The following is a 15,126-nucleotide window of genomic DNA, read 5'->3' on the forward strand; positions in this document are numbered from 1 at the left end:
TGTCGCGGGAGGAGGACAAGGAGAATTTTTGGATATTATGAAAGAGATTGAGATTGAAAAGGCGAAAGGGAAGCTTTTAATGCAGCACAAAGGTGATAATTCAAAAGGGTTTTGGTGGGAACAGCCTATTGATAATCTTGAACTGGATAAACGAGTTGAACATATGGTTGCTATGGAGATTCTGAGGAAGAATGTTTTAACCAGAGCCGAAGAGATGGCTGCTAGCAATAATGGAATTGCTGCTGCTGCTAACAATAATCCTGGTGACAATAATGCTGCTAACAACAATGTCGCTGCTAATAACAATGCTGATTTTTCATCAGGTGTATTGATTCCTACTGTTTCTCTTGATAGCTTTGGTGGGCGTCCAGTTATTCTTTGTGAGTCCGATAACGAGGACAAAGTTGATGGCACTGATGATCCCTTCATGCTTGAGAATCTTAACTTCGAAACTAATAGCCATCAGCTTTTAATATCAGGAAATCCTAAACTTGAAGCTGATGATGAGCTCTTCATGTTCGACAATCCTAACTCCCTGATTGATAACAATCAGCCCTCAATGTTAGCAATACCTAAGCTGGAAATTGATGTTGATGAGCCCTTAATGCTAGAGAATCCTAAATCCCCAATTAATATTGATCAGCTCTTGATGTTAGAGAATTTTAACCCCCAAAACAATATTGATAAGCCATTGATGTTGGAGAATCCTAACAAGGGTGCTGCAGAGGTTTTATATAATCCTAATCCCATGAAAGCTAACTCTTGTGATGCAGAGCCCAAGTGGCTATATCAACTTGATGGTTGCTTTTAACTAGTTTTAATTTTGCTCTCAGTTTTTAGTATTTTCTGGAGGGGAATTGATTTTCACCTTCAAGTACGTTAGAGATTTTCTTGGAATTGTCTTTGGAGAATTTTAATTGAAAGACTTTGTTGACTTCTAGATATTATGGTTAATTAAAGTTCTATTTTTATCCTGTCTTTTTGCCTATTTGGTTATATTTGCAGTGTTTGTGGCTGGAATATGTTTGTTTCTTGGACTTGGGTAAAAAATAGAAACAGTGAAAATTTGTACTTTTCTGCCGATTTCTGTTACTGACTACAGGGAATGTTAAATAAAATCTCCTGCAGGATGGTATATTCATAATTATCGATTTCCACCCATTTATTTATTTATTTTTTCTCTGCTTGTGGTTAATCTTGGGAGAAGTTGTGATTATATGGAACTTAGATCCATAATATGAATTATTTGAAATCGATGTGCTCCAAATTCAATAGCTTAATCACGTCTATCCCCAACAAATTTGTCTTGGCTGCAAGTCTTCTGTTATATTTAAAAGTGTAACACCCATTCTTCAATGACTTTTCTCCTCCCTCCTCTCTTCAAAGATCCTTCTCACAAAAAAAAATATTCAAAAGACCTTGTATCATAACAATAGAAGTTTGAAATTAGAAAAGAAATTTGGTGCTTTTGATTTTCTTTTTTCGTTTGCGATTTTATGCCAAAAGTTATGTTAGTACGATGTTGATCTTCCACACAACTTGGCAGGCGAAGGATTTTTTGTTGATAAAGATTTGTGGTTTGGGAGAGGAGGGAGGAAAATAGTTGTACTAGAGAGAAAAACAAACATAAGTAACTATTATTTTTTTTAACGATAAGTTAATCCAAATATTCTGCAGAGGTCACACGTCAATGCACTAAATTGTGTAATATGAGTGTTGGACTTTTAGGTGCAGCAGAAGACTCATAACATTTTTTTGTCGATACACTAAAAAGTTTAAAACTATGCCCTCATGAGAGAGAGAGAGAGGGGCGGGGGGAAGCAGATAGAATATTACTAGTATTTATCATTTTAATACCATTTGGTGTAATTAATCTTTTTTTAGCTTGTTTCCTTCTGGTTGAATTTCAGAGAAGTGTTTATTCTCTAAAACTTAATTCCTATTGTAAAACTAATAAAATAACAAGATATATGATAGAATAAAATAGAGAGAAGCAGACAAAAGTAGAGAACTATTCTTTTATTAACTAAAACGATTAAGGCTTCCAAAGAGATGTTCAATGACCTCTATTTATAGAGACATTGAATATAAGGGAAAATCGTTCAAAACGTCCCTCATATTTTATAAAATAACTTTTTTTGTCCCTCACTTTTAAAAGTGTACTCTTACGTCCCTTACAAATTCACATTGGTCAAATTTGATCCTTACTTAGGTTTTCGACTAGTTTTTTATCGGAATTTATCGCATGCCTTGCATGTAATCATTTTTTAAGGGTAAAATTATCAAATCAAAATTTACATAATCAATCTATAATGGCTTACATTTCATAAAATGAATTGTTTCGCCCTTTACATTTCACAAAATAAATTTTTCATCCCTCACATTTCACAAAATGAATTTTTTCCTCCCTCATTGACCATGTGTACAAATAATTTTTTTAAAATTCATGTATGTATCTATTTGATCTAATCTGAACAATATGAATAGTATGTAATATATCTCTATTTGATTTTACCTAAATAGACTAATTGTAGTTGTACATATGCTATTTAATAGATATATACATGGGTTTAAATTTAACAATTTAATTTTAAATTTATATATATATATATATATTTGATTTCACCATGTGAATCTATTCAATATTTGTAGTCTTTTCTATTTTGATAATAATTCATTTATTAAGTTGGGTAATAAGGCCATCTAATTAATCGGTCCTAAGTTGAATTCTATAGTCATGCTAACAAATTGTAATTTAAATCTAAATTTTTTACTCGCTACCTTTAAGACCAACAGTTGAATTTCTTACCTTGTGATTATCTTAAAATTTGAATGTGTCAATTACTTACTTCTTTTTGTCATACTTTTCTTTTGTTTATTTTTTTTGTCCAAATTTAATTCGATATAAATACTTGATAATTTTAGAATTAAATGTCTTTTTGTTTTCAATTTTTAAGTAAAAGGAAATGAACATGAGTGAAAAACTAACAATTTTTTTAAATCTCTGTATATATCTATTTTCATCAAGAAAAATCAAATAGAGATATATTACATGCTATTCGTATTGTTTAGGTAAGATCAAAAAGATATATACATAAGTTTAGACAAAGTTATTCACACACATGATCAATGAGGGATGAAAAATTTTATTTTATAAAATATGAGAGATGCAAAAAAATTATTTTGTGAAATGTGAAGAATGAAACAATTTATTTTGGTGAAATGTGAAGGACAAAAAAATTCATTTTGTGAAATGTGAAGGACTATGGATTATGTTAAATTTTGATTTAACAATTTTGCCCTTCAAAAATGATCATGTGCAAGGCACTTGGTGGATTTCGACAAAAAACTAGTCGGAAACCTAGACCTAGATAATGACCAAATTTAACCAATGTGAATTTGTAAGGGATTGACAGGTGCCGAACCTGTGCAATAATAATTACTAAAAAGTCCTAATTACCACCTCAATTAAATAATTATAGAACAAATCCAAGTACTGGAGCAGGGACCCTAGGTGTGCAATGGGTTACTTGATTCACCCTGTTCCCGAAGAGTTTGCTTGATCCGATATACCGGATTTATCTATAAGAATACTAATTTTGCGTACAATGGCAAGTAGGGTCGATTCCACAAGGAGCAGGTAGGAGATTATTTCTTTCCAAATTAGTAGAACGAAATTGGGGGATTTTCAATGGGAGGCAAATAAAAATAAAATAAAATAAAACAAACAAAATTCAAAACTAACTCACAAAGCACAATTCATTAGAAATAGCAATTAATAAAAGTTCTACCCAAAGGATCAACTGCTCAGGCACGGTCCAATTAAACGATCATCGATGCAAAGATATTTCACCCATTCATCACTAGGTTCGTTATAGCCATCAATAAGCTCTGACAACCAGCTCTTCCTTACTTTTTCGACAGTCAAGGTACGACCATTGACTGCTTCTCTAACCAGATAACAACCCTAGGTACGACCGTAGGAATTTAATTACCCAATTGCATTAAAGCTAGAAGAACCCAACCCTAACCTATAAACACGCTAAGAGGGTTTATTTAAATTAGATCCTGCGTTTCCCCATCATAAAACCAATTATGGTGGTTGCCACGAGGCGTTAACTAAATGAACAATTACGGATTCTATTTAATTAACGTGGCAGTAGGCTATTAAATTAAATCAAATACCCGGCCGTTGATATTCAATTAATAAAATACCCATGAACAATTAATTCAGGAAACGCACGAATAGCAATAAATTGGGAGAAATAATGAAGATTCGGTTAGATCTCACAGATGTGATGGACCGCGCCCTCGCGCCAACCTTTGGGTAGAGGGGGGAATTAGCCGCTCCTCATCATGTCAAGCTCACGCAATTTAATTGATTTCATCCCCGCAAACATCAAAGAATCTGGATTGGTGAAGTAGCGCAGATAGAAAAAGTGAAAAGTCTCGCTTGACTCTGCATGGGAGTCCGTACTGGATTCCCCAAGTTCAATGCCAAAACCAACGGAAGTGAATAAGTTCGAAAGCGAAAAGCAAAAGAGTCAGACGCAGATGCCAAAAACAAGGGAAAGAAAAGTCTTCTGTGTCTGACCCATTCGGCCGCAGAAGAAACAAAAGAAAAATAAAAGCGTCTCACAAATCTTCCCCTAAGAAAAGTAGAAAAAGAGAAACTAAGGCTAAGAGTAGTGGTCCCCTTGAATCTTGCTTTTTCCTTTCTTTATAGCCGCCGCAGGAGCTCTCCAGACGTCTGGCCCAATTCCTTCCAACAAAAGCTAGCCTTTTGGAGTTTTTATCCCATGCTTCTCGCGGTTCACGTGGACCGCAGTCCGGCTTTCGATTTCGTCAACCTTCTAAGGCGTGGCCACGCCCTGAGACGAAAAGTCTTCTGGAAATTTACCCCGCCTACCACCTACAATTCACACAAATATCGAATATGAGTGAAATTCCAATTCTTAGCACCGTGAATAGCCAAAATTAGGACAAAATAACAGTGCATAATACGCCAAATAACCGTTCTATCATATCCCCCCACACCTAGACAATGCTTGCCCTCAAGCATTTCGGAGCTCAGAAGTACAACCAAGAGAGCAGAGGTCATGTAGTAGTCTATACTAACATAAGCATCTAGGGTCCCTGACAATATCACCAAAGGTAGAACACACCGGACATGTTGTAATTCAAAGAATATACTCCCTCCGTCCCATTGTTAATGTCATGTTTTCACTTTTTTGTTGTCCCAAAATAAGAGTCTCATGGCAAAAGTCAAACAACTTTCACTACTACTTTCCTTTTATACCCTTAGTAATAATGACAAGATTCCATCAATTAATAATAAACAATTACATATGGCCCACCACAACACATGCACACTTTCACCATTCCTGTGACCTTTTGCTTTTAGCTGGCTATTTCTGTGTGTCAGACAAGGGGTAAAACTGGAAGAATATGAAAAGTGCAGTCCACCATTTTACTGTGCATAAAAAGTGCTACTCCCAAAAAACGTCCCAAATTTTGGGACGGAGGGAGTATATGAATATTAGGAACGCTCAATTCAACATCACGGAATGCCATTACCATAGGCTTGCACATTTATCACATCTCCACCACTTAAAAGTGAACTAAGCACATAAATCAAAGGGACTTTAATAGGGTTGTAATGGGGCTTCGGGTGAAAGGCGGGTTAAGAAGGTGTAGATAGGGGGTAAAGTGTCAAGAGAATGTCTGAAACTCACCAATAATCACAGTGCTTTACCGGAGGGGTTTCACAAACAAGGCAGTTTTCATTTGCTATACACACTGTACAGGTGTCCCCAATTTTTCCCCTTTTTTTTTTTTTTTTTTTTTTTAGAGAGAACTGCTCGCAAGGCATGGGCACGCCTTGTAGCCCATAGTCCTCTGGTCACGAGGTCTCTTCAGGATTTTTTTTTTTTTTTAAGGGAGAAAGTCCTGTAAGGCGCGGGCACGCCCTGCAAGCCAAAGTCCTCTGGTCGGTGGCCTTTTTCCAATTTCTCCCCCTTTTTACAAGGGTAACTTCATACAGCTCCTAATCTAACAGCACTTGCAACATCCCTTGACAACACAGGGATAAACAAGAAAGTTTAAAGAGGTCTCGGGTTAACGAGCACGGGTAACAACCAAAAGCGAAGGATAAAGCTCAAATTGGTTCACTATTGGGAAACAAGGTGAATGCATGATTTTCTTTCGAAAGCTCAAAGAGGTCAAATCCTAAATGCCCTTATCATTTCAAATGTATCTAGTTCAACAGAATGTGGTCTTGACATGTACAAAATAGCAAGTTCTAGAATGTTCATACCATGTGCGATACCCACTCAATCAAACAAGAATAGAGCAGACAAGGATAATGTGCTCATGTAAGGCTCAAAAGCTCCCAAAAGTTTCAAAAATGGGTCAATTCCAGCATATTCAACATTCAACGACATTGCCAAGGGAAGCAAAATGCACAGCTAGCATATCCGACCACATACCCACTCACTTTGATTATGTCATTCATCACAGCAACATGCCCCAACACTAACAAGCATATAAATAACCAAAAAACCGACTAACTACAATGTTTTTCATTTTTTTCTTTTTTTTTCCATTCATCCCATGTTTTTTTTTTTTTTTTGAAAAACAAAGCAAAAAGAACCAGTGAAAAAGAACTAATGGAAGCCACTCCCCCCACACCTAAGACCTACATTGTCCTCAATGTAGAAGAGACAAAATAAAGTAATAGGAGGAAAGAAGAGAAACTTCCCTGACTTTGGGGAGGGAAAATGAGATACTAAAGCGGAGGGGGGTGAGGCGGGTGGAATCCAATGTGAGCAAAGAAAACTGTCTGATAAGAAAGAGAGTTTCTAGCGGCGGTGGACAAGGGGGAATCCTGGGACTAAGACAAAACAAAGAAGATTGAAAGTAGAAGCTGAGACAATGGAAATTGACAAGATCATACAAGACAAGAAAAAGAGAAAAGAAGAAAATGGGATTAGAGAGGATCCTGGTCAATCTTTGACTGTCGTTGGCGCAAAGGCTGGAAGGCGTGGGCACGCCTTGGAAGCTATAGTCTTCTGACCGTCAATTCCAAAACTTCATTCCTTAGACATGACCACCTAGCGTAGGCATGTCTAACTGCCAGCTTCCTGTCACAAAACAACAATCCACTAAATGACACTAACACTTAACAAAAATTTCAAAAACATAAGAAAACTAAAAACAAAAGAAGCCTTGGGTTGCCTCCCAAGCAGCGCCTTTCTTTAATGTCTTTGGCTAGACATAACACCACTCTTTAGTCTGGATGTAATTGAATTTTTCTTGTAATTGGCGGCCCTCCTCCGGGATCCATGTGGCTATTGAGTGCAACCTTTTTCCTAAATTTTCTCTCCATTTTCACCTCATGAATTGCTTTCATCCTATAGGACTTTTTCGCAGCAACCTTGAATTTACCCCTACAAGCAAACATAGAGAATTCTTGCACAGAGGGATCAGTGGTATACATAGCAAACACAGAATGAGAGTTAACAGGATGTTTCATTGTATCAAAAATATTAAAGTGGACTATTTCTCCATCAAATTCCATCGTGAGAGTACCCTTACTAACATCAATTTTAGTCTGGGCAGTACTCAAAAATGGTCTTCCTAATATAATGGGTGATGGATTTGGGGCACTTCTATCATCCATGTAAAGCACATAAAAATCAGCAGAAAAAATTAATCCATCTACTTGTACTAAAACATCCTCAACTATCCCATCCGGATAAGCACATGTACGATCAGCCAATTGAATTATTATCCCCGTTTCTTTTAAAGGTCCTAAATTTAGGGAATCATAGATTGACTTAGGCATCACATTAATAGAAGCCCCTAAATCTATCATGGCATTTTTGATACTAGAATGGCCAATCTTACAGGGGATAGTAAACATACCTGGATCTCCGCATTTGGGTGGGAGTTTCCTTTGAAGTACAGCTGATACATTCTCTCCTACCATCACTCTTTCATCACCCCTTAACTTTCTTTTGTTAACGCACAAGTCTTTCAAGAACTTTGCGTACTTGGGTACCTGCTTGATCGCGTCCAATAGGGGGATGTTTACTTGAATTTTACGGAAGACATCCAGGATTTCTTTTTCCTTTTCTGCCCTCTTTGTCTTTTCCAACCTGCAAGGAAAAGGAGCTAGATTAGATTTAATAGGGATCGAAGGAATAGATGTTACCTTAGGCTCTTCGCGAACGCACCCTTTCTCTTCAATTTCCTTCTCTATCTCCTCTTCACTCTTGCTTTTTGAATTTCCCTCTTTAGGCCCTTCCAGTGTCTTGCCACTCCTCAATGTCATGGCACTTACATTCCTGGGATTTACTTCGGGTTGTGAGGGTAACTTTCCATAAGCGTGGGACTCCAAGCGATTGATGGCAGTTGCCATTTGGCTTATTCGAGCCTCCATATCCTTCATGCCTGCTTTTGTGTCCTGCTGGAACTGAGTGGTGCTCATGGTTAAGGCTCTAGTTTCTTGCTGGAGTTGAGCCATATTTGTGGTCAATGACCTGGTCTCCTGCTGGAGCTGTCTAGTCTCTTGCTGGATCTGGCCGGTAGTCGTAGCCAGACTCTTGACAATATCCTCCAAAGAACTTCCTGAATTGGAGAACGAGGGTTGGGACTTCTGTTGCCAAGGTTGCTGAAATCCTGATGGACGATTGGGGAATGCATTTTGTGGCCTATTACCATAGCTGAAATTGGGGTGATCTCTCCAACCAGGGTTGTACGTGTTGGAGTATGGGTCGTACGGTCTTTGAGGCGCAGGCACGCCTCCAGCCATGTTCACTTGTTCAGCCCCATCCTCTTGCAACATAGGGCATGAGTCAGTGGGGTGGCCCACATTTGTGCAGATTCCACATGTGAGAACCCTAATTTTCATTTTCTAGGTTTTAGAATTTTTCATGGCTTGTTTTCTGCATTTTCGTGATCAGAAAATTTTTTTTATATAATTTTAAGGAGCAGATATAGTTTTTAGATGATTTTTCTAGTATCGAATAGATTTTGAGAAATTAAGAACGTATACCGGACGTGGGACCCACTAGTGCGAAAAGTTCAAAAAATTTCGGCCAACTAGGTTATGTTTTGGATGTTGAAATTATTTTATCGGGTGTTATGAGATATTTAGAGGTTGGTTGGTGTGAGAGAGACAAAAGTTAGGCAAGTAATTAATGAAAGTGACATGTGTCACTTAGAGATTCCATCTTCAATTTGACTTACTATTTATCCTTTTACCATTTATTACATAAACCCAAAAATTGACTAAAAAGCTTCCATTTCTTCCAAGCTTGTGGCCGAACCTCTCTTGACAAGAAGAAGAAAAAAAACTCTCCAAGTTCTTGATTTCATCTTGCTCCAAATCATCAAAACAACTACTTAGTCTTACTTTTGTTCCATAAAACCTCTTCACTTAGTGATTTTGAGGTGATTGGTGAAGTTATTTGGAAGGTTGAGGTGACCCACAGCTCTCTCTCTCTTGTTTTAAAGGTAAGTCATGAAGAACCACCCTCCCTTATTTGATGCTTAAATCATGCTTAGTGGTTGTATAAGATGCAAATTTATGGGTTATATCTTGAGTTGTGGTTGAATTGTTGAACTTTTATTATTTTTGGGGATTTTTCTGTTTTAATATGAACATGATTGTGTGGCTATATATGATGATTGGAAATGGTATATAAGGCATCTAGAAGGTGGAAAAAGTGGACAATTGCAATCAATTTCTGTTTTGGAAGAAATTCTGGAAAATTAGGGTTCTTGGTTCTTCATTCTGTCCGAAATTTTTGGTCCTAGATAGAGGCCGAATTGGCCTTGGCTTAAAACATGAAAGTTGTAGGGAATGACATTTTAGAGATGCCTACAAATTTCAGGTCAATCAGAGTAGCGTAGAGTGAGAAAAGTCGAAATTACTATTGCTGTTCTGGTTTTACCCGAAATTGAGATTTGCGACTGTAATTGGTTGTTTTGGCTGGAATTGCTTCCGAATTGGTTGTTGAGGCCTTCTGATGAAATTTAGCCCTGTTTCTTAGCTTTCAGCTGGTTTTGGAATTTATGGATTTGGACTTGTAGAGCCTGAGTTATGATGTTTCCGCTAGAATGCATTTTGGTGAATCTGTTTTACGTTGTTGATGACGTATCTTGCATTTTTGACCTGTTTTCACTCAAAACTGGGTTGAGTGACCTTCTGTGAAGTTGTAGCCCTGTCTTTTAGCTTCGAAATGGTGGGTCTTGCACCCTCATCCGATAATCGTAGTGCATTTGGTGCTATTACCGCAAAGTAAAGTCAAAACCTATTTTTTTTCAGGGCCAAAGTTAATTGCATGTTCGAATTTTCTGGTTTCTTTAATGTTTGTATATGTTTATGGAACCCTATTGGGGTCATATTTGGCATTGGTTTATGACTCGTTATCGAGTCTCCTTGTATTTGTTTGCATGTTTTAGGGATTGTTTTCATTCCGGTCATTTCCTAGCTAACTTTTGTACTTGTACTACTTTGAGCCTAGTGAACGACTTTTGGGAAATGAGATGAATTTTGTGTGAGATGTTGAGACTGATTTGAGGAATTAATGAAGCCATGATGGCTGGAAAATAGGTAAACACAAGGGATATGCTGCCGAAATTTTACTTAAAGGCTAGTTGGATTTACTTGTGATTTGTGCGAAGAGCTTTTGGGTTGTTTGCGCTTAGGTCTTCATGTTACCTTTTCGTTTCCAAGAAAATCATGTTTTCCACCCTTGCATTACTATTTATTTGGCAAGGCGTACGACGTGTAGTTGAGCCTCACTTGTGCATTCCGTTCACCCGATTTTGGATATGAAACCTTCAATTGGTTTATTTTGATTATTTTAGGCTTTCTTGGCGATTAAAGCCAATCCGAAGTGAAAACTTTTGAGGTATCTGTACTTGAATCGGTGAGTGTACCACTCCCCTCCATTGCTGTTTAACTTGATTTCTGCTCTGAAATCTGTTTAATTTGTTTGAGACGAGTGTGTACTTTATCACACTCGTTCTCTTGTCTGTTCATATGCCAATTTACTATGCAAAATTTGAATCTGTTATCTGTGTCTGCATCTGTTCGGATTTCTGTGACCTATGAGCTCAAATCCTGTGGCTAAGTTATTCGAGTCGGGCCGGCAAGGGCCTGGACGGTTAGATAACGAACCACGGTAGTCTGTTTTGGGATCTTTGGGTATTGAGACCCTTGATTCCGGTATACTCGAGTATTACCATTTCTGTTCGTTTACGGTGAGCGGGCCCGGTAAAGGGGTGTTTGGTGAACGGGATTCGGTGTAAAGTGGGGTCTACGGACGTTGGTTCTATATACGTTGACGGAGAGTCAACCGGCTTGGATCAAGTACTGCGCTGGAAAGCTGGCTCCTGAGAGCCACCTGTATCCTTCCTATGTGAATCATTAGTTACTTTACTTTACATCTGGCATGTGTATCTGATTTGTTAAGTGTGAAATGCCATGATTTTTCTGCTATATGTTTGGTACCTCATTGAGCGCAAGCTCACCCCTTTCTGTTCCTTTTTGTTTTCCTTACAGGAAAATAAATACTTTTGGACTGGATTTGACAAATGGCTGCCAAATTGAGCTAGTTGAACATATCTTTTGTATAGCTCATGTATTAAAATCCTAAATGTACTTTTGGAAACTGTTTTCCTTTTGATTTGGCAAACCAGACATGTATCCACTTTTGAATACTTTTGTATGCCACTTTGGCTTGTAAATGCTAAGTTTCAAGATGGGAATGTTTGCTTGGTATTTGGTTGGGTTCTGACGGGTCAGTTACTATTCATAGCCGACTTCAATTTTTTTTTTTTTTTGTACTTTTAACATTTTGATTTGTTTACCCGCGTTGGTAAGTTTCGGGATGTATTAGTTCGTTCTATACCGAACCGTTAGTCCTGGCGAGAGTTGGGCAGGCGGTCCGCCGAACCCTTTGGTTCGCCTTAGGGTAAGGTGGGGCTGTCACACCACAGGCCTTTGCTTGATGCATGTTTCCCACGGCTAATTGTCGTACAAAAGATGTCAGCTCCGATATCTGCTGCTGAATGGACGACGTCTCTACCTCGTTAACCCTACGGGTAGGGTTACTCTCACGGAAGCCAAACTGTTGGGAATTTTCTGCCATCGACTCAATGAGTAGCCATGCTTCCATTGGTGTTTTGTTCGCTAATGCTCCCCCACTTGCTGCATCAATGATACTCCTGTCGGACGTCTGTAGTCCCTCATAGAAGTATTGGATCAATAGTTGTTCACTAATTTGATGCTGTGGGCATCTAGTGCACAACTTATTGAACCTTTCCCAATAATCATATAGGGACTCCCCGGGATACTGCTTAATGCTACATGTTTCTTTTCTTAGACTTGCAGCCCGGGATGCAGGAAAGAATTTTTCCAAAAATTTCTTCTTAAGTTGGGCCCATGTTGTGATACTACCTGCGGGTAGGTAGTATAACCAATCCTTCGCTGCATCCTTGAGGGAAAAAGGGAAGGCTCTCAGTCTAATTTGCTCTTCAGTGACCCCAGGAGGTTTCATACTAGAGCAAACCACCTCGAATTCCTTGACGTGTTTGTGGGGTTCTTCGCCAGAGAGACCATGGAAAGAAGGTAAGAGATGAATCAGCCCCGACTTCAGTTCGAAAGCAGTATTCTCAGCCAAAGTAGGGAATGTGATGCATAAGGGTTGGTGAGTCAGCTCCGGAGCAGCCAGCTCCCTTAATGTTTGGGTGTTGGCCATGCTTACTTCGTCTTCCACTGACTCGTTTGCAGCAAATAAGTGCCCTTCTTTTTGCCTCTTGGTCTCTCGCCTCCGCCTACACGCTGCCTTCTCAACCTCAGGATCGTATACCAATTCACCTGTGCGAGAAGAACGGGGCATAAACTAGCAAAAATATCAAGAAGAATAGAATAAAATAAAAATAAAATAAAAACTGAATTTGAAAAGAAACAAATAATCCAAACGCCAGCTCCCCGGCAACGGCGCCAAAAATTGACAGGTGCCGAACCTGTGCAATAATAATTACTAAAAAGTCCTAATTACCACCTCAATTAAATAATTATAGAACAAATCCAAGTACTGGAGCAGGGACCCTAGGTGTGCAATGGGTTACTTGATTCACCCTGTTCCCGAAGAGTTTGCTTGATCCGATATACCGGATTTATCTATAAGAATACTAATTTTGCGTACAATGGCAAGTAGGGTCGATTCCACAAGGAGCAGGTAGGAGATTATTTCTTTCCAAATTAGTAGAACGAAATTGGGGGATTTTCAATGGGAGACAAATAAAAATAAAATAAAATAAAACAAACAAAATTCAAAACTAACTCACAAAGCACAATTCACTAGAAATAGCAATTAATAAAAGTTCTACCCAAAGGATCAACTGCTCAGGCACGGTCCAATTAAACGATCATCGATGCAAAGATATTTCACCCATTCATCACTAGGTTGGTTATAGCCATCAATAAGCTCTGACAACCAGCTCTTCCTTACTTTTTCGACAGTCAAGGTACGACCATTGACTGCTTCTCTAACCAGATAACAACCCTAGGTACGACCGTAGGAATTTAATTACCCAATTGCATTAAAGCTAGAAGAACCCAACCCTAACCTATAAACACGCTAAGAGGGTTTATTTAAATTAGATCCTGCGTTTCCCCATCATAAAACCAATTATGGTGGTTGCCACGAGGCGTTAACTAACAGTGCATAATACGCCAAATAACCGTTCTATCAGGGACGTAAAAGTACACTTTTAAAAGTGAGGGACGAAAAAAGTCATTTTACAAAATGTGAGGGACGTTTTAACGATTTTCCCTATAAGAAAACTAAAAGATTAACCTCTAAATATAAGAGAGGTTACAAAATTAATTGTATAGGAAAACTAAACCATCATCCATACCGATTCTATTATCCTTAGGGGAATTCAATAGAAATAGGAAAACTTAATAGACATAGGAGACTTTAATGGACATTCATTCTCATTTAGTTGTTTCATAACACTCCTCTTTAGATGTTCATCACACAAAGAATATGCCTCGTTAAAATCTTATTAAGGAAAAACCCAGTGGGACAAAAATCCTAATAAAGAAAAAAGAGTATATTATTCTTGTGTATTAATTTCTCCCTTTGATGCAAACATCATTTGAGATCTTTTAGCCGACACATTCCAATATTCTTCACCAATTTCTCAAATGTTGCAGTCAGCAATGCTTTGATAAATAAATTTGTCAAATTATTATCTGATTGGATTTGCTACACATCAATTTCACCATTCTTTTGCAAATCATAAGTAAAGAAAAATTTTGGTGAAATATGTTTCGTCCTATCTCCTTCAATATATCTTTCTTTCAATTGAGCTATACAAGTTGCATTATCTTTATATAATATAGTTGAAGGATTTTCTTTATCGAAGGATAACCTATAACTCTTCCAGATATAGTGGGCCATTGATTTTAACCAAACATATTCTCGACTTGCCTCATGAATTGCTATTATTTCAGCATAATTCGATGAAGTGGTGGCTAATGATTATTTTGTAGATCGCCAAGAAACAGTTGTACCTTCACATATAAATAGATAACCAGTTTGAGATCTTACCTTATGCGGGTCAGATAAATACCCAACATCAGCATAATCAAGTAATTCAAGCTTGGATTGATTTGAATAAAATAAAACAAAATCGATTGTTCTTTGGAGATAGCGAAAAATATGTTTAATACCATTCCAATGTCGTTTTATGGGCGAGGAACTAAATCTTGCTAATAAATTCACTGCAAATGATATATCAGATCTTGTACAATTAGCAAGATACATTAGTGTACCAATGGCACTAAGATATGATATTTCAGGACCAAGTATCTCTTCATCTTCCTCTCGCGGTTTTAAAGGATCTTTAGTAGGATCTAATGACATGACGACCATTGGAGTACTTAATGTATGCGTCTTAACCATATAAAATTGCTTTAATACCTTCGAGATATAAGCAGTTTGGTGGACAAAAATTTCACCTTTCAATTGCTTAGTTTGTAAACCAAGACAGAATTTTGTCTTTCCAAAATTTTTGATTTCAAATTCCTTCTTCAAATAT

At 37.7% G+C, this 15,126-nt stretch overlaps 1 non-coding gene across 1 annotated transcript; it reads left to right on the forward strand.

Moving 5' to 3' along the window:
* Positions 1–12,294: 12,294 nt before the first annotated feature.
* On the forward strand, positions 12,295–12,401 carry LOC113710761 (small nucleolar RNA R71). Its single transcript, XR_003452947.1, has one exon. It is a non-coding gene; the product is annotated as a small nucleolar RNA R71 (small nucleolar RNA).
* Positions 12,402–15,126: the final 2,725 nt, after the last annotated feature.

Source organism: Coffea arabica, chromosome 9e (assembly GCF_036785885.1).
Source record: "Coffea arabica cultivar ET-39 chromosome 9e, Coffea Arabica ET-39 HiFi, whole genome shotgun sequence".
In the NCBI taxonomy this organism is placed as follows: Eukaryota; Viridiplantae; Streptophyta; class Magnoliopsida; order Gentianales; family Rubiaceae; genus Coffea; species Coffea arabica.